The 19,055-nt window shown below is 35.9% G+C and overlaps 1 protein-coding gene and 1 long non-coding RNA gene across 2 annotated transcripts in view; both read right to left on the reverse strand.

Moving 5' to 3' along the window:
- Positions 1 to 19,055, reverse strand: part of LOC106700343 — a 245,212-nt gene that overhangs the window by 166,275 nt on the left and 59,882 nt on the right. The window lies entirely within an intron of this gene.
- Positions 2,031 to 5,283, reverse strand: LOC111611622. Its single transcript, XR_002754127.1, has 3 exons — positions 4,834 to 5,283; positions 3,009 to 3,293; positions 2,031 to 2,913 (listed from the first exon to the last, which is right to left on the reverse strand). It is a non-coding gene; the product is annotated as an uncharacterized LOC111611622 (long non-coding RNA).

Below are 19,055 nucleotides of genomic sequence, written 5' to 3' on the forward strand. Positions count from 1 at the left end.
ATTGATTTTTGCTAAAATCTTAATCTAAAACAGATCCATCCAACAAATAAAAATGTTGGATGGATATAATTTTATTTACATATTGATGCTAAAATGTTGTGCATCTTCAAATGTTTCTATAATTTTTACCATCAAAAACTATCAATGAAAGACATTTGGAGCTTTTATTTCTTTCACATAATGAACACATTGTGTTTTTTAAGCCTGACATAAAATATTTATTTGTTACAATTAAAGTAAAATTTAATAAATATTCTGAATTGAACACCAATTACATTTGTCTGAGAATTTATGATGATTAAAAAACCGCAAACATACAATTGCTTAAAAAAGTGATGTGAAACATAGAAACATTTTAAGAACAGAGTTTAACAACAAGGTTGGTGTCATTCGCCACAGATAATATTTATAACATATAGCTCAATTATATGTTGAGCTATATAACATATAATTGAGCTATACTTCAAGACAGTTCCCCTTTCAACTGTCTTGAAGTCAGTTATGGTCTCAGAGCGCCTCCTCTGGTTGATAAAGTCATAATATAATTGTTCAGGCAAGCAGTGTAAAGAGACCCTTTTTTACAAGAAAAAGAAACGACACTGAGCTTTTTTGTTCATCCTGGACCTGCTTCAGCTAGCAGCTGGCAAAATAAGTCAAGTTGGGTCATTTGGTTACTCTTTAAACCTGTATATTAATTAGTGCATCAAAATAAACGCAGTGTTGTTGGAGCTTGTGGAGATGTAACAGGTTCACTGGGAGTCACAGCATGCAGCAACAGCAGAGGTAGAAAACATGTTGATATTGAAGATGATCTGATGGGAGTTTTTCATTTTCTGCTTCGACTTCCCTGAAAGAAAAACACTAATGGGAGAAAGGTTGGGCCTGTAGAGGGGAATAAGACAGGAGAACAGTCAAAGCAAATGTAAAGCTGAAAAGCATTTTAAGTTTGGCAGCTTCCACAGTTTCTATAAAGGCTTGACCCACCCTCATCTGAAATTATTGTATATGGTAGATCACAGTTTTTTGTTTTTTTTAATCTTCCCATATATTCTGTATTTGTGATAAGGTAAAAACTGATCTGAGCTCTGGGATGCTAATGTGAGGTTCTATCTAGTTTCAAGTTGTATTTCTTTTAAACTTGATGTGACCTCACTTTCTTTAACAGGACAGAAAACACTGAAATGTCATCAAAAATCAAAATGTTTATCTCATTTAGTCATTTATTTAAGGTCCTGAAGAAAAGTAATATTAAGTATAGAAGCAGAGTACCAATCTAATGTTTACTTCACTCCATTTGGTCATAACACATATGATGTTTTATCCATGAAAGGTTCCCAACTGAGGAAAATAAAGTTTCTATGTAAGGAATATTTTCTGAACATTCATCATTTCAGAACTGCTGTTATTTTTTTACCATCTAGCAAACCTGCAGGTAGACATTGGTAATTGCCACCGACATAAATTCTTAGAGAAAATCTACAAAGAAATGAAAAAGTATTCTAAACGTTTTAAGATTGGAAACATAGATTAGTAGAACAATTAATTGTATTTGTGTTAAAGACGGGTGTAACCATGAAAACCTGCAACGACTTAAATCAACAGATGTGAAAAGATTCTGCATGTTCTGAGAAGAGAAGAAAGGAGCGGCGCTGAGGTTAACCAGAGTGTTTTCTGTCCATGTGAAACTGAGCTGCTGTTTGGTTTCTGTCAGATTTTCAGCTTCCTGTTGATACGTGGCTTCAACTGATGAAACTGCTGTGCTAAAAACTGAGGTGAGGTATATGATGCAGTCTCTGATTCACCAAGTTTATTATTAAAACATGTAATTCGTGCTGAAAATAACCTGAGTGGAGGCGTGAGGGGTGATGGATTGTGTAAAATTTAAAAACTTTACACAAGTAGAGTTTGGACTTTACTTGCTTGAGGAGCTTCAGTAAGTTTGAAATATTAAAGAAAAACACCTGAATTCACAAAAACAAACATAAATTTCTAACTGATAAAATGATAAATCTGGAATATTTTATTTGCAGATTGTAATTTCTGAAAAAAAAGACATTTAATGAATAAATATTTCCATGCAACTTGTCCATAACTTAAGTGAACAAAACTCACTATTATCCATTTTAATTTGTTCGTTACAATGTAGAACAATGAAGCAGAAACAAATAAAAACATTGCAGTGAGTATATTTGGTAAACATATCTTAATAAGTCTTTTCTGTTTTTCTAAATATATTGTGGATATTTGCATTTATTTACATAAATATGATTGTTCTTCACTGATATTCAAACCAATTTGAATTGTATTTACAATTTTGAATTCAAAATGTGTCTTGAAACATTTTCTATTTAGAATATAATTTGAGACACATCTTTTAATATAACACCAGCATATACATAGTAAAGCATAACAAATTGATAGAAAATATTATTGAGAATGTAAGAAAAATTAGAAGATCAAAAGGAAGTTACTTTTTTTAGTTATGAGGCCATTTCTCATTTTTTGTTGTCAAATTTAGAAACTAAAGACAATTTTATAAATTGTAACTTTTATCTGGGTTTGATTTTGTACTTAAATTTCTGGTTTTCTCTGCGATAGCGTCAGATCTTTATCTATTAGTAAAAAAAACTGTTTACACTTAATATTCAGAATTTTACAGGCTGCTGCCTTTTCTTTTACTCTTGACACAACCTGTAAACGATTTTGCTAAGATAAATGGGGTAAATGTGTTCCAATGAGGTAATAGAAACAATTATTTAACAGGTTTTGTCATGGCCTGTATGGTGGCCTAGAAGGCTCAGATTCAGAAGAGCAGGCCTCTGATGGTGAGAATGGTGCTGAAGGCCAGAGCTTTGGTGAACACCACTCGGACTCCGTTCATCAGCAGCAGGTAGAAGTTCAGCTTGGCTTTTTCTGGACGACAGAGAAACAGAGTTCAGACTGAACTGAACACAAACAGCAGCGATCAGTGATGGAACCAAACTGAGACATGAAGAGATCAGACTCACCTGGATCAAAGCCTCCACATTCATCATTGGTGCTGATGTTCCCGCTCATCCCACAGGAGTGGATGTTTTTGCTACTGAATTCATCAAAGTAGGTTTGGTTCTTTTTCAGAACAGCGTCATCAGTGCTCACGTTGGCCGGACCCCCTTTCCCATTTACAACCCCCTTTGGACGGAAATCTGTTGCCAGACAGACTTCTTGACTGAGTTGGTCTGCTGTGTTCAGGGGGTCACCAGATGTCTGCTGGGGGCGGAGGACGAGGAGGGACAGAGTCTGAGAGGAATCACCTGAACAGGAGCAAAATAAGAGATTTCAGTCTGAAAACTGAAACTGATATCCGGAAGAAAAAAAACACTACAAAATGGTCACTATGCATCTTGAAGCATCTGAACACACACACCCACACACACACACACACACACACACACACACACACACACATATATATATATATATATATATATATATATATACATATATATATAATATTTCAATTTAGAGATAATAAAGTATTTTTGAATTTAATTAATTTAAAAGTAGCTGTACATTAACCACGTGAATTCAATTTTAAGTTTGTATATTATTCTAAATGTTGAACGACTCAATTAAGTAACAATTTATAAAGAAGTTCACTCTCATACACTCATAAATATTTGAAGACATTTTGCAGATAGTAAAAGGCTAAATGTTCCACATGTTCAAACTGTTTGTCATGATTTTTGAATGATCGTTTTTGCTTTAATTGGTGTCTATTTATTAAGTGCATGCAAAAGTCTGTGTTATTAAGTAGGTGTTATTACGCCTTAGAATGAAATTTAATGGATAATTTTGATGATCATAATAATCAGATGACATTTATGAGACTTTAAATGTCTGTGCGCCGTGCTTCTGCAGAATCAGTGAAGAAAAATATACAGCTTTTCAGTATTTAATATTTTACACTGAGCACAACAGAAAACAATAGAATTGCATCCACATATTGTTGTTGTTTTTGTCGGGTGAAATAAAAGCGTGTTATCATCCCATCAATTATGAAGTCAATTCTGATTAATTGGCTTTAATGCTCAGAATCGCGCAGAGACATTTCAGCGTATATAAAGCTGGTTCTTAATACGGCATCGTTCAAATGGCAAATTACGATAATTCAGAGAAGCACTGAATTCCAGTTTTTCTCTGAGGGCTAAATTGACATTATTCCGATCAGTGAAAGCTCATATAAAAATATGCTCATATATATTGTTTGCAGTGGATCTAAGAATCTGTGTTGCGGGGAGGATTATTTTACCGCTGCGATGTCCTATATGTTTCCAGTGGACGTTCCCGTTCACTGGAATTTAAAAAGGAGCCTAAGAATGTGAGTTACGAAAATATTTATACAACAGAGTCTATGTAAGCGTCTTCATGATATAACTTTGCACCATTGAAGAATATCTTATTTTTTTTCCCCAACATAAAGTCATGTGAAAATTCAATAGTTATTTCGCTCTTTTATCTTGCTGATCCTGGGAAATTTTATAGTTACAGGTTATTTCTTATTTATCTTATGCTGATTTATTATCCATTAACAGAAATTACGTTCAACTATGTTCAACTTTAACAATTAAGACAACGGAATCTAATAACTGTTTGAGAACAATTTACATATAAAATGAAGATCCGCACTTTCTGCAATTGTTTCTTTTAATGGTAGCCAGATTTCAGCGTTCACTTTACCACTGCCAACACCATCACAGAACGAGAATTGTTGCACAAAGTGTCAGAATAAAACAAATACATAAACAAACAAAAAAACAATATGTGGTAAATAATAACTTTAGATTATCTTACCTGGCTTTACAGTAACTTTGGTTCCTGCTCCCCAGTAGTCAAGAGCGTAATCACAGTGCTACATCTCCATTGACTCCTTCAACAAAAACATGAAGCAGCAGAAAAAAACAAAAATCTAAACCTGAAAAAAATTTGAAAAAACACTATTAAAAATGTCTTCACTATGATGTTCTTTGAATAGCTATAATTTTGGGAAAGACATTTTGAATTAACTACTGATAAAGTCTCAATAATGAAACAGACTTAGATAGTATTTCACCAAAGTACTTTTAAAAAGGTTTTAAAATAACTTTTTAATGTCAATCAGCTTACTAGAATAGTTGCACGCAGTACTTATTTCATTTAAATACAGCATTATATTTTTCTTTGTCAAAAATCAAGGTAGTTAATCTCATTGTTTTCTCACAGAGTTTTTGTATAGGGATATATCTATGTGTCTCTGACCCCAGCTATCGTATATGTATCACTATGACAAATCTCAGTACAAAAACCTACAACCCAACCAGAGGCGAAGATAAACCAAAACTGACAAATGAAAGAAAAACAAACATTGATTTTTATACATTTTGAATATGGCTCATTATTGTTCAATATGGCTTAAAATCTTTTATGTGAGCCAGAAAACAAAACCTGAAAAAAACACAAAAAAAAATTTAACTCTTTTTGTTTTCTCGTTCAATTTCCTCAGCCTTAATCAACCAAAATGTGTACACTTTTTACTCTGTTTCCATGTATAACTATTTCCTATTTGTAACATTTCCTTAAAAAGCTCATTTAGAGCTTGTGTATACTTAAGATTTTCTATAGAAAAAACAATAATTTTGTACATTTTTGCATGATACTAAATAAACGCCCATACGCTCTTTATTGTGGTTGCAAATAGAGGAACTAGTTTTTGTCTGACTCCTCCGACATTTTGCCTCACTGTGTCTCTTCGAGCGCAGTAATACACCGCTGAGTCCTCTGTCTTCAGACTGTTCATCTGGAGATAAACTTTACTGCTGGAGTCGTCTCTGGAAATGCTGAATCTACCCCGGACTGAGTCTGAATAAGAAATGGGTCTACTATTTGTGTGCACCAGAGCAATCCATTCTGGTCCTTTGCCAGACGCCTGTCTGACCCAAACCCACACTGAGTTTCTAAAATCAAATCCAGAGGTTGTACAGGTGAGTCTGTGAGACTCTCCAGGTTTTTTATTTGCAGGTTCAGATTCAGTGATGCTCTGACCTTCAGCAGCCAAAATAAACACAGCACCTACAAACAGGATCATCTGCTTGTGAGTCATGTTTGAACTGTGGCCAGTATGTTTTCAGACCCACAGTTTCCCTCTAATGTCATGGAAAGTAAATCTCCCCCAGAACTAGTTCACAAAAGCTCCTCCTACATTATATTTTATTTGAATAAGCCCAATTTGCAAAAACAAAAGTACAAACAATGTATTTGTTTTCTCACGGCATTTCAATTTACATCCTTCAAATTAAAATAGTCTCATATGGATATCTGCACTGTATGACTATAAACAGCAGAATAACCAACTTTTAAATGTGAATTAGATTAATAAAATAATTATATGGACTTCCTACCTCATAGTCCAAATACTATATGTTGGATTTCAACTTATTTTTCTCTACATAATGTTACTTTTCTCTGAGGTTTCTGTGCTGAGGTTTTTGTATTGGTGCACATCTGTGTGACCTGATACAAAAAGCTCAACCCCCTTTAGAGGAGAAGTAGGAGCGAAACTACAAAAATAGAAGCAAAGTTTTTGTTGGGGTTATTTAATTATTTAAAATTCCATTAAATATTAAATATAATTTTCTCCAAAAATAGATGTTTATTAGTTTTATAAGATTAAGCAAATTTGAAATACATTAATTTAGCAAGACACAGAAGTGGTTCCAACAAAATAAAATCATGATTTTCTTATGTTTAAGAAAGAATTGATCATTAAATAGACTATCTATGATACATCTGAGGCAGTAGAGAGAAAAGGCATGTTATGTTTTTCTTGTTAAGCCTGAATGAGGCCATGTTGAGTTGACCAATGAAACAGTCAGAAATGGATAAATCCATTGAAATGGATATAAAGGTTATTCATGATGAATAACAAAGAATCATAAAGTTCATATTATATATAATAAAATCAGTATTATTGTTTTATTCCTCTAAAATTATGACAAAAATAACATCATTTTCACCAGACTGTAATTAATCTTTTACATGTGATTAACAAATTGAATCAGTTTCAAATTATTTTGAGATTAGAAGCAAATTAAATGTTAAAAGAGATCATTTTAATCATCATGTTGGGTTGATGAGATTAGTTGGACAAAAATTCTGAAGACAGGACTGAGAAGTTTTAAAGAATGTGGATTAAAGAGTTATTCACAAGATAATAACAGGACACATCCTCTACTACTGCATTGTGAGGACACGCTCCCTCTTTGTCCTGTTACAAATGAATGGAGTTGTTGTTTAACAATCCAGTTGTAATAGAATGTTATTTTCCAACCTCAAAGTATGTAGTTATCACAATGTGTATATGAGATGATTTTAATGAGTATTTGTGACTGAAACTTTGTGTTTTTTTTAACTGTTGTTTAATTTGGAAAACTTTGCGCTTTCAGTTAGATCAGGAAGATGCAAGTTAGCATCACTGATCTCTATTTGAATAACTTAAGGCAGGGGACACACACTCAAACAAGGACCAGTTCCAGGCAGTTTAAAAGCCAGTCTCAGTTTTAACATTACAGTTGATACAACGGTGACTTGATCTAAAGTTATTTCCATCACTAAATAGATATATTCATGATGGTTTACATACAATCTATACTGATAGAGCTATGTCCTAAATAAATACTGCATTGACAGACTTCATAATCAATAAACATTATTTGGACACCATTCTGAACAACATACACTGGCCGAATGGATGACACCCCCTGCATGAAGAGCCAAAGTGAAACCATCACTTTTTGTCAAAACAAAGAATACTTGAAATTCAGAGCTGAACAACAAATAATGTAGAAAAGGCCATGTTTTTATATGAACCATTTTTTAAATGTTTTGGTTTACACTAATTTTACTTTAGTTTAATGCAAGTTTTTGAGATTGTATGTTTTATTTGTTTCATAATTTTTCTTTTTTCTCTCTCCTATAACAATTGATCAGCTTTGAGACATGTGGGAAACAATAGTAGGAGACAATATGGGTTGGGTTGATTAATCAAACATCAACCAAGGAGACAAAATCTTTACATTTTCTAACACAGAAGTTTATGTACAGCTCTGAGGCTTCCTGTATCACTGTGGAGGTACGAGCACAATAATAAACTGCAGAGTCTTCTGTCCTCAAGCTGCTCATCTGCAGATACACTTGATCCTTGTTGTTGTCTCTGGAGATGGTGAAGCGATTCTGGACAGATGGGGAATAATTTTTATTGTCTCCACTGGGAGCAGAAATAAAAGAAACCCACTCCAGTCCTTTTCCTTCAGCCTGTCTGATCCAGCTAATATCAGCATATGTGTCTGATATTCCTGCATATGTACAGGTCAGAGTGTGGGATTCTCCGAGTTGTTTTACCACTGGCTCAGATTCAGTCAGAGTCTGACCAAAACCACCTGAAATAAAAAATTATGTGATCAGAAAAATCTGAACAGAAACCCAGTAAAAATAAGATAGAGAAGTTTGACATTTACCAGAAACAGTTAACAGCAGGAGAAGAAAAACACACTCAGCTAAAGCCATGGTGAAAAGTTGTTGCACATCTGTTTGGTGGTTTGGCGTCTGATGACATAAATGAGAATTGATGAGGCTTTAATTTGCATTGGCTCCTCCTTGGACTGTGTATGAAGTGGATAAAACAGAATACTTATCTATTTTCTAAAGAATAACAATACTTAATGAGGTCAAAATGCAACACTCTCTACTGAGTAAATTGTGACACAAAGTTTTTTTCAAGAGTTCCTCCTGCAGGTTATCAGATTTAAACTGTTGTTTCCTAGTCATGGCTTATAAAGTTTGGAAAACACTTTAAGCAATCATGTGTGTGTAAAAGAGAGAGAGTATTATAAATATAAATGTTATATTCATCAGTTTGATATGGAAAGAAGACCTTATAAAGTGCTAACCATTTAAATTTTAGATTTTAAACAGTTTAAATGAAATTACAATGTTTTAGATAAGAAAATAATACCTGAAAAAATTTAATTAGCCCTTCTAACTAGACTGAACATTTAAAGACCTGCGATGAAATGAATAGAATGACAAACATTTGAATTAACATGTTTGCTAAAAATCTAACGCGAACTGCCCTCTAGTGTTGGCAAAACAGAACTGCAACAGTCGCTGCCACCCCTAATTTGTATTAGTATGTGAATCTTTACTGGGTCTGTGTGTTGATTTAAATTTGATTTGTGGCTCAGTGATACATTGTTGTTTATTAGGATGAATAAAAAAAAATCATCATTTATTGAGATAAAATTGCTATAAGTGATACTCACAATCTGCTCCATTTGTCCTATACATGTTTTTGAAAAGTTAATAAAATGCATCCTGTGTGAAAACTTGTGCAAATTTTTAGAAATGTTTAATCTAAATAAATTGAATAAAGTGCTAAGTTGCTGTGGTTTTTAATATGAGGTCATTTTTTGCATCTCGTTTTAAAGGGGAAATGAATACTTTTGGGTTCACTGTAAATGATTTTATGTTGAAAATTACAAAACTTACTTTTGAAGAATTAGTGTAAAATTATGTCCAAACATCATATTGGTTCATATTTCTTTGTTATTCAATAGAAAGCTCATTTTCAAAGCCTGACAAACATTGATGCCGCTCACAGAGATCTTTATCAGTTTTTGTGCAGCTTTGTTGAGTTTTGTGTCACTGTGTCTCTCGTGCACAATAATACACTGCAGAGTCTTCTGGTTTCAGACTCTTCACTGTCAGAGAAACTGTGTTTTTAGAAGTATCTTTAGTGATAGAAAATTGGCCTTGGAGATGTTGGGCAAATATTGTGCCGGTGCCACTGTCGATGCGTCCAATCCATTCTAGGGCTTCTAACGGTTTCTGACGAATCCAGTGGAGCCATGAAAGAGGCAGTCCTTGTACTTTACAGGACAGAGTGGCTGATTGTCCTGCTTTGCTGATCACTGCCTCTGAGGAGGTGAGGGACTGACCCCAGGCAGCTGAAACAAAGAAAGAGTTTTGAAAATGGCAGATACCAGATCTTTTCATTTGCTCTGCTGAGCAGCCACTCACCTGATATGAGAGCCAAGAGGAAGACACTTTTTATGACTGTCATCATGATAAGTCAGACTCTGAGTGCAAAAACTGGTTTGATACAACTATAAATCAAAACCAAAAGGGGTGGAGACTGTAGCTTTACATAACTGGCTATGTGACTGATTGAAAAATAATCAGTAGCTCTACTTATCTGGGAGGAATAAGACATGTTTTGGTCACTATTTATCAGAACACTGCATTTCAATTCAAAAATTGGACATCTAAAACAACCTCTTGTATTGTTTGTTCATTCTGTTTCATATAATGAAATTTGCTAACTATCCTCCAAAGTTTGTTTGTGACTGCTGATCTACAGCTACATCGTCGCTATCGACGAACATTTTTGAGTTAACTTCCGAGGAGGATTTTTGTTTTCTTTTCGAGCAGTTCAGAAAGGATTCATTCATGTTAGAGATCGTGTTTGAACTTTATGACGAGTTCGTGCGGATAAAACAATCCATTTCCAGCCTTCCTTCCAGCGTCCACTCCAGCTCCCATCACACCTCTCGCCATCTCCGTCAGCTCAGCTCTAGCATCTCCGGAACCAGTACCACCTTCAGCTCCAGCTCCAGCTCCCGCGTCTCTGGAGCCGGTGTTCTCCTGCCGGCTTTTCCAAGCCTCCAGCTCACTCTCTAGAAACTGCTCCAGCCAGCGTTCCAGCCGGTGTTCCAGCCGGCACACCAGCATCTCCAGGACCAGCGCTACCTCCAGTCTTAACAGCCGCCCTGAGGATCTTCCGCCTCTCGCCGACTCTTCAGTCTCAGCACCACCAGCCGGCGCACCAGCCGGCGGACCAGAGACCGAGACCCTCTGCGTTCCTCCCAAGACCGAGACCATCTGCGTTCCTCCCGAGACCGAGACTCTCTGCGCTCTTCCCGAGACCCCGACTCTCTGCGCTCTTCCCGAGACCCCGACTCTCCAGACCCCGACTCTCTGTGCTCGTTGCCGCCGCCTCAGGGCGGTCCCAGAGACTCCTCGTTGTTACCTCCAGCGCCGCGGATGGCCGCCAGACCACCTCCGTGGTTCCCGGCGCCGCGGACGGCCGCCGGACCACCTCCGTGGTTCCCGCCTCGAGCGGCCGCCGGGCCACCTCCGTGGTTCCCGCCTCCTTTGCCTCCGCCCACCCTGTGGGTAGTTTTTTGTTTGTTTTTGGACTCTTGGCCCTCCCTGTGCTTCCGCCCACCCTGATGGGTTGTTTTTTGTTATTTTGGACTCTGGCCCCCCGTGCAACGCCCCTCCACCCGCCCTGGTTGTGTTTTCTGTTCGGACTTGTTTTTGGTAGCCGCCCTTGAAGTGGGGCGGGGGGGAGGGGGGGGGAGGGGGGTACTGTCAGGATCTGTGTTTTTCTGTGTTTATTTAGAGTTTTCTGTGTCTTTGAGTCTCCGTGTTGTCCTGTCTCCCCCTTGATTGTTCCCAGGTGTGTCTCGTTCTGTGATTACCCTCTGTGTATTTAATGCCACCTGTGTGTCTGCGTCTTTGTCGGGTCCTTGTCGAATGTGCGTTCAGTCCTTCGTCTGGTCCATTCAAATTACCAGTTGCTACAGGCATTGAGCCCTGGCTTCTGCTCAGTCATGCTGCCTGGTTGTGTGGATTTTCTGGACATTCTTTATTAAAATCATTATTCATCTTTACCTGGGTTTACAAGCGTCTGCCTCACCATCACCTACACGGCACCGTTTCATGACATTGAGGGGACGCTCTCATTTTCAATCTTGTATTTATATGTAATATTCTATATTGTAAATACTATACACAGCCAATTAGTATAAGCCATGGCTGATACTTTTCCTCTTAATTTTTATAGAAGAAGTCAGAGTACACTTTTCCACTCACAGCTGAAACCATTTTGAAGACACTCTAGGACTAGGTCAACATGTGCACAATTATTAGAGCTCTTCCTGGGCTGTTATGCCTAGAGTTATCTAGAACTGTGCCAACCCGGGTGACAGTACGTTGGAGATTTTTTCGGTTTTTCAAACTTTCAAAGTGAGATAGTCAAAATTAAGACACCCTTCAGATAACTTTGAAGTCACTTGAGGTTCTTGGACAGCTACTAAACTAACTTCAGTCTCTGTGTCTATCGAGCACAGTGATAAACAGCAGAATCTTCTGTTCTCAGGCTGTCCATCTGTAGATACAGCTGCTGTTTGTTGTTGTTTCTGGAGATGGTAAACTTGCCTCAAAATGATGAAGAGTTCCACTGGGTGCTACCCTGCTGACTTAAGCCAATAAGCCACTCCAGTACTTTTCCAGGAGCCTGTTTGATCCGGTTCTTGTAGTAGTCACTGAATATGAATCCTGAAGCTGTTCATGTCAGCTTGTGGGATTCTCCTGGTCTTTTTACCACTGAATCAGATTCAGTCGGAGTCTGACCATCAACACCTATGAGCAAGACAGTCATATTGTTGAGTTGCTCTTACAGGAAAGTTGCACAAAAATCTAGTACATTTTCCTTCAACTTTTTCTCACCCATAAAGCAAATCATTAAACGGATCAGTTCTGTAGTCCATCATGTTCAAATATGTTTCTTGTTCCCCGACAACCTAAACACCATCACATTAATAAAGCTGGAAGCTATTGAAGCTTTGCATTAACTCCTCTTAACAGGAATCGAGGTACTACAACTTTATAGTTTAAAATCTTTTCTAAGTAGAATTCTTAAACTTCAGAAATATACAGTGTCTATAAAAAAATACAAAGCCCCTTCAATGTTTTAATCTTTATTACTTTTACAAATCAATCATGAACAACATTTTTTTTGTTGTTTTGACAGAAATAATGACATAAAAAATCTCAAATTAAAAGCTGATTTTAAAAACATCATGGTAATTAATTAAACATTTTTAACATAAAAGTTGTGATTTCAGTGATGTTTGATCAATTGCCAGCAGAGGAAGAGTGTTTTTCACTGTGCAGCATATTGAAACCATTTGTTTACCTTCAAGGACTTTCTGCCTCTCCCTAAGATTTTTTTCTTTCTCTATATCAGCTTATCTTTCATATGTCTGACACAAAAAACTCTCCGGTCATGCAAGTTTAACACAAAGATTGTGTGAGGTTATAATACGCACACGTAAAATAATGATGATCGGAAACATTTCATTCATAATTTGTAGTTTGGGTTGTTTGGTCTGTGTAGCATCTTACTGCAGGCTGACAATAAGCATGAATGTGTGAAGTGAGGCATATTATTTTACAGATCTTGTTTCTCTGGATATAGAATCCACTCATAAAAGTATAACAATTCCATGTTTTTTCTGTATATAGAAATTACATTTGCAATTCTAGAAGAAGCTATTTCTTTTTCTGAACGTCCGTGTTTGTCAGATCAGAACTTATTATTTATTATGATTAGGATTATTTCATCTAATCTCTGTTCACCATGTTATTTTTTTTAATCCATGTTTCCTAAATTGATGTCATTTCAAATAATTTTGCCACTGAGTTATTTATCTACAATATTAATAACAAGTTGAGCAGAAGGTTTGCAGAGGAAGTGGCAGATGGGGGAAGTTTTTGTATGAGCCTCCTGCTTCCCTGTGTCATTGTGCCCGTCGAGCACAGTAATACACAGCTGTGTCCTCAGCTTTCAGCTGGTTCATCTTTAAAGAAATTTGGCTATTGGAGTCATCTCTGAAGATTAAGAATCCTCCCTGGACTCCCTTTGTCAATGGAAATTGGCTGGGTTCTACATAGTCGATCCATTCCAGTCCTTTTCCAGGGGCCTGTCTGATCCAAGCCATGTAGTAGCTGCTAAGTGTGAACCCAGAGGCCGTACAGGTCACGGTGTGGGATTCTCCAGGTCTTTTAGTCACTGGTTCAGATTGTGTCAGAGTCTGAGCACCAACACCTGCAAAAATGTTAACATTATTATAGCCTGGGACTCAAAAAAGGTTTCCAACTTAAGTTAGCAGAAGATATTCACCTGTCCAGCAGACAGCTAAGAGCAGCAGTGATGTCCTACAGTGCATCGTGTTGAACTGAGTCTTTTTTTCTTCGCAGGTATTATTGCTTGGTGTTTAAAACTGCATCAGTTTATCAGTTTTGCATGAACTCCTCCTTAAAGGAAGGAGTTGGAATCATGTGATGTTTTGCTCAAATGGATACTTCCGTTTTGTCAGCCATAATCACATAACTTGTAATCATCTATAACATCATCAAAAAAACAAACACATTAACTCAAAGGAATAAAGTGGTACAAAAAGAGAAAACTATCTTGATTAATTCATAGCTCCTAATTAGTTCTGCTGTAAAATTAATTATTGCTGAAGAAGTAGTATCTTCATAACGAAAACTAAAGACATTGCAATGTTTTGAAGAAGTTTGCCAAATAGACTGATTTATTTTCTTTCATGTTTGTTTATGTATTTTCTTTTATATGTACTTTTATTTGTTAATAAAAGTAAATTAAATATAATTGATAGAGTCAGAGTTTTCTTTTCAATTGGCTTTTTCATTGCTACGCTATGATAGTAAAGCAGTTTTAGTCAACAGTGGTTTCTAAAACATAAAAACCAGCTGCTTCCATCTACCTTTACTGCTTTCAGGTATATTTCTATGTTTTCCTTTCTGATATGAAAAATGTAATGGAAGGGCTTAAAATTCAAATTATAAAATGTAACATGATTTACTTAAATACAAATATTAGTTCAATGAAATTTGAGGTCTAACAGATCAATATTTATTGTTGCTGGAGGTTTTTGTACAGCTGCTGAACCAACTTCAGTCACTGTGTCCTTCTAGCACAGTAATAAACAGCAGAATCTTCAGTCTTCAGACTGCTCATCTGCAGAGACACCTGCTGTTTGTCGTTGTTTCTGGAGATGGTGAACCGGCCTTGGACTGATGGAGAGTAATACTGGGTGCTACCACTGGGCCGACTTACAACTGCAACCCACTCCAGTCCTTTCCCAGGAGCCTGTCTGATCCAGTGCATTTGGTAATCTGTGAATGTGAATCCTGAGGCGGTACAGGTCAGGGTGTGGGATTCTCCTGGTCTTTTATTTGCTGGTTCAGATTCTGTTAGAGTCTGAGCATGGCTTCCTATCATAAAAGAAATTAACACATAATTGATATGTTAGTAATATAAAATAAAAAACAATTCAAATAAAAATCAGAGTAAATCATCACCTATCCCAAAGACAATTAAAAACAGCAGCACTGCTCTGTAGTCCATCATGTTAACCTCAGTGTCCTCTGTTCTCTGTAGGAACCTATAAATACAGCTGAGTTTTACATTAACTCCTCCTCACAGGAAGAAATGAGCCACATAGAGAAAAAAACTATTGATCTGGAGTTAGCATTTGGATGACTTCTGCAGAATGATAGAAAAAACTGTCTTGCTCAGGTAAATGTAGGAAATTCAAAATATTTATTTATTTTTCTTGACAGAGTGGATATTAGTTTGACTTATATTATTTACAATTTTTGTTAGGTTAGACTTTATTTCTGCTGTTTTCAGTGATTATTGTCAAACCTTCCAAGATAAAAAAAAACAAGGTTACAACAACAAGAACGTGTTGAATTTAATTAATTCAACACGTTGACTAAAACTACTGTAGACTGTAGTTTTAGTCTACAGTCTAAAACTGTAGACTCTTAAATGTTAAAATCTCGTTAACATCAGTCATCTGAGGACACCTTGTGGTGAATTCCTGCAATAGTTAGGGATTTTTTCATCTCTAAATCTGGTTTGTGCATCAACAGTAAAAGGGTGAACAACTCCTTAAGCACTTTGGGATTTTTTATTTACATTTTTTTTTCTTTTAGTAAAATTAAAGAAGTTCTAGATAAAAGCTGAAATCAAAGTTCAGAAAATACTGCCAATATTTTCAGGTTACTTTCAACAAGATGGAAGGCTGTTTTTATGTTTTTATCTTCTTTTTATCCCTGCACCTACGGAATATTATATAAGAGACAAGTGCCTTTAGAGTTAGACATCTGTAAGTCATGATAATTAATATTGTATTTATAACTAATGTTCACTAGGTTGTGCTCAAAGAGAAAAGTCCTTAAACCCCTTATTTTGTGAAATATAATAAATAGATTAACTATGAAGTTATAGAATTCCTTTTGCATAAATACCTCACAGATGAACTCATATTTCTTCACATTAGATTTATGTTGTTAATGATAGGATAGAGATAGGATATTAAATGTAATAATATTATCTTCATTCTTTACTTTGTCTCAGTGGTTCAGTGCAGTCTTCATGTCTCTATACAGTGACAATCTCTCGCAGTCACATTAAAGACTTCCAGGCTTCAATGTGACTGAAGCCTGAAAGTCACATTGAGGTTTTTGTGCAGCTGCTCCATCAACTTCAGTCTCTGTGTGTCTCGAACGCAGTGATAAACAGCAGAATCTTCAGTCTTCAGGCTGTTCATCTGCAGATACAACTGCTGTTTGCTGTTGTCTCTGGAGATGGTGAACCTGCCTTGGACTGATTGAGAGTAGTATGTTCTGCCACCACCATAAATGACAGCTGCAACCCATTCCAGTCCTTTCCCAGGAGCCTGTCTGACCCAATGCATCCAGTGGTCACTGAATGTGAATCCTGAAGCTGTACAGGTCAGTTTGTGGGAGTCTCCAGGTATTTTAACCACTGACTCAGATTCAATCAAAGTCTGGCCTTCAACACCTTTAAGCCAAAGAAGTAAAATCACATTTCTTATAATAAGATAATTTCTCAAAGACAGATGAATGCTCTTTTAGCAATTTCTCACCCACAAAACAGAGGGCAAAAATAAACAGTCCTGATCTGAAATCCATCACGTTTCAGTGTGGCTCTATGTTCTCCAAGAACCTTTTCTTTTTAACTTAACTAAAGCTGGAAGTTGAAGGTTTTGCATTGACTCCTCCTGCCAGGGACAGAGCGGAAATGAAACTTACATCTTAGAACAGTTTAACAAAATCCTCTCTTTTCTTTAGTTTTGATCCTTCTACAATTTGGTCATTAGAGATTCCATCTTTTTCATACATGATTTTTTTCATCACATTAACAGGTTTTACTTTTTGCTATTTATTTAAATATCTGGCATTTTTGTCATTATTTTTTGTGATAACTTTATTTTATTTAAAGGAAGTCAGGTTGAGATGAGACCTTGCAAAAGAGATAATAGAAACATATTTTTTACAAATAGCTAGACAAATAAAAACTATATAAAATAATTATTGACACATAAAAGGAAAGCAAAATAACAAAGCATTAAAAAACAATGTGATGGATGGATGGATGGATGGATGGATGGACAGACGGATGGATGGACATTTTACAGATTAATTGACCAACTCCATGAAAAAAATATGTGTGACTGTTATTCAAAAAGGTGAGGGGATAGCAGATGCTAATTATTTTATCAACATTATATTTTGGTTGTTTATTAATCCCACTTGATTGCATAAAAAACAAGTGAGATGGGAGCTTTTTTAATTTTCATTTTCTTGGATAACAATAAACCTCAGGTCTGTTTTTTTTTATAACATTCTGGTTTGGTTAATATTGTTTTAAACACAAAGTGATTCAAATAAAACATCAAATTATTTTATGAACAAAAAGTTACTTGTGCTCAAACATTTTGGTAATAATGGATAACATTTATTGATCTAATTTCTCTCACACACACCTTACATATAAACAAAATGGTTCTTCTTGCAATTAGAACAGTTGGATATGATCAAACACAAACCTATTATGCTTAGTTTTCTCTTTGTCTCGGTGTCAGGTTGTTTACATTTACAGTCTTACTCTGGAAGATATTGGAAAAACTCTGTCCAGATAAATTTGAAGGCATTGAGGTTTTTGTACAGCAGCTGAACCGACTTCAGTCACTGTGCCTCGCGAGCGCAATAATAAACAGCAGAATCTTCTGTTCTCAGGCTGTTCATCTGCAGATACAGCTGCTGCTGGCCGTTGTCTCTGGAGATGGTAAACCTGCCTTGAACTGACTGAGAGTAGTATGTGCTGTCACTGCCCGGATGAATTAATGCAAGCCACTCCAGTTGTTTTCCAGCAGCCTGTCTGACCCAGACCATCCAGCGGTCACTGAATGTGAATCCAGAGGCTGTGCAGGTCAGTTTGTGGGATTCTCCAGGTCTTTTTACTGCTGGTTCAGACTCTGTCAGAGTCTGACCATCAACTCCTATAAAACAACAAAAAAGCACAGTTTTAGTTTGGTGATAATTTACTAAAGACAGATTAAGTTCTGTTAGCTTTTCGCACCCATTACAGAGATGACTAAAAGGAGCAGTGCTGATCTGTGGTCCATCATGATCCAGTGTGCTACTTGTTCTCTGACAATCGTCATATATTCATGGCTGAAAATGACTGAAGTTTTGCATTGACTCCTCCTGCAACGGAGGGAGGAACACAAACTTGGGCTGGACTGTTATTATAATAGTTTTTATTAATACCATTTCATGCATGTTGACAGTTTTTTATCTTAACTGAATGAATCATTATTTTTGGAATCTAAGCAATGAAATTCTATTAATTATGCTAATAACTACAACAAAAAAATTAAGAAAATTCCTCAGCCTTTCAAATTAAAGGAAAAATAATCAAAAATAGACTCCATAACAAAAGTTTCATATTTATATATACTTTAAAACATGTTGCAATTAAAATGATATTCGTTGTATTAGGTTTAAAATTTCAACTTTCAACTAGCTTTGTCAGCATTATTTGAAAACTCTTATGTAAACCACTTATTCAGTTGTGTTCATATTTGATCCCCAATACCGTTACAATATATAAGCTTAACAAGCAGCCAATCATAATGAAATTTGCATATTCAATAAACTCACATGCAATGTTTAGTTAAATTATAAAAATATATATTTCAACTATAGCATAGAGATTTTACAGTCTAAGTTGTTGTAATGTCTAAATGATACATTTATTATTATTATTATTATTACTATTATTATTATTATTATTA

This window comes from Xiphophorus maculatus, chromosome 16 (assembly GCF_002775205.1).
Source record: "Xiphophorus maculatus strain JP 163 A chromosome 16, X_maculatus-5.0-male, whole genome shotgun sequence".
NCBI classification, from domain to species: domain Eukaryota; kingdom Metazoa; phylum Chordata; class Actinopteri; order Cyprinodontiformes; family Poeciliidae; genus Xiphophorus; species Xiphophorus maculatus.